Here is a 1909-nt window from a genome sequence, read left to right as displayed (position 1 = left end):
GGATAATAGTGTGTGGAGCTAGAACACACCACTTGCCCTCTTTTCCCCTGCTGGCCGCTGTGGGCCTGTGGCTTGTTGGTACTAGTATCAGGGTCACAGTATCTACGCCGGGATGTAAAAGTTAAAACAGTAAATATAAAATACCTAAATAGTAAATATGCCTGTCCACAGCGGCTCCACAAGATTCCAGACTCCAGGAGTCCAGAGTCCACTCCATACTCCAGGAGTCCCTTGTTGGAATACAATATCCGTTTTGTGGAGTAAGAGTGGCCTAGGCCCTCGAGCGTGGTTGGAAATTTGGAATAGACCAATACAATCACAATATGCAGAGAGATAGTCGGACGCAGGCACTCAGCGAGTCAGCGCTATAAAAAGTGCGACTGGCTGCAGGAATCACCGAATTACTCGTCACTATCAGGGCTCAGGGCTCAGGCTTGCCTTTTGGCTTTTTGAAACAAAAGTGAAAAGTGGTCACTCTCGTGAGTCAGGACTCGTGATTCATGAGACGGTGAGAGACGGATCTGTTATCGAATTCAAATACGTACATGAAGTCATACATATATATAATATTAATCTCACCTGTGGCTGCAAGGTGTAGTACATACACATGTGTCCAATTGTCCATACACAACTACATATATTATACGGCATATAAATACAATCCATGACCGTGGTACGTACAGTCAAACACAAGTAAGATATTTTAAGTTCATTTCAATGGCGACGGATTGACAAGGAATTGAGTGTAGACGAAAGAGTGGGTATCAGTCGTACGTAATGACAGCTTCGGCAGTACGTTGACCATTCGCATATTGTCCAATCCAGGATCCATTAATACAAAGGTTCAGGGTTTGCCACACCCCACAGGCGCCATCAATATGAATGGCTGGAATCAGTGGAATGACCAGGAACGTATACTGATGACATATGATATGACTGAGGTATAATTTTCTGATGAGTCTGATACAGGATATCAATTGGCGTATCGATACATATGCACGTAACAGTGGTGTGGACTGCGGAGATCCGAGATATCGATGGGCCACATACTTTGTCTTTTTGGTGCTTTATTTTTTACATCGTCACTCAGCTCTTTTGTGATCTATGTATATACACATAAACTGCCTAAAAAGTAAAAACCTTAAACCCAAGAATGTCGAACAGTTGGATGCTATGTATTTACTTCATAGTCGTTGGATAGTGGACACTGGTTCACATCATCGATTCTAACTAACGGCTAAATACGTGAAGCCCGAAGTTAATGAAAACAGTCAAGACACCCTTGTCAAACAACATCATCATGAGCAACCAAACTGAAGTTTTCGGTCTCGATGCCGATTTGGCTGCGAAGATGGAGGCCAAATATGATACGAATTTGGAGAGAGAGGCTGTGGAATGGCTCCAGACATTGACCGGTATACTTGCGCTTGCGCTCAGATGATACGTAAATAGTTGTCTGGATATTAATATGTCTGTGTAGTATTGTGTTCCTGTGATAAATTGATACAGAGAGTCTTTTGTAGTTTTCTTACGTACAGATCAGTATGCTTATGTAAGTATAGATCTGGTGGTTTTCTCAAACCTGAGTCGCCTGACAATCGTTAGAAATCAAGATAGCTGCAAGTTGTGTCAGCAACTGAAAGCTAGAATCTACAACTATTAGACATAACCAATTCGAGATGATATCACACAATATTAGCTATCACAAAGGATGTCGATGATGTTTGGAAGTGTCATATCGAGCGATTGAAATATTCGAGTATGCATATAAGTATTGCTTCAGACATTATATATTTGCCAGACACGTATATGAACTGACGATGCACATGACAAAACATATGTATATGGATATCTCTATACACACATACATTACAAACACACACACACACACACACACACACACACACAC

This window comes from Sphaeroforma arctica (assembly GCF_001186125.1).
Source record: "Sphaeroforma arctica JP610 unplaced genomic scaffold supercont1.1368, whole genome shotgun sequence".
Classification (NCBI taxonomy): domain Eukaryota; class Ichthyosporea; order Ichthyophonida; genus Sphaeroforma; species Sphaeroforma arctica.
Note: the sequence above shows the minus strand (reverse complement) of the source record.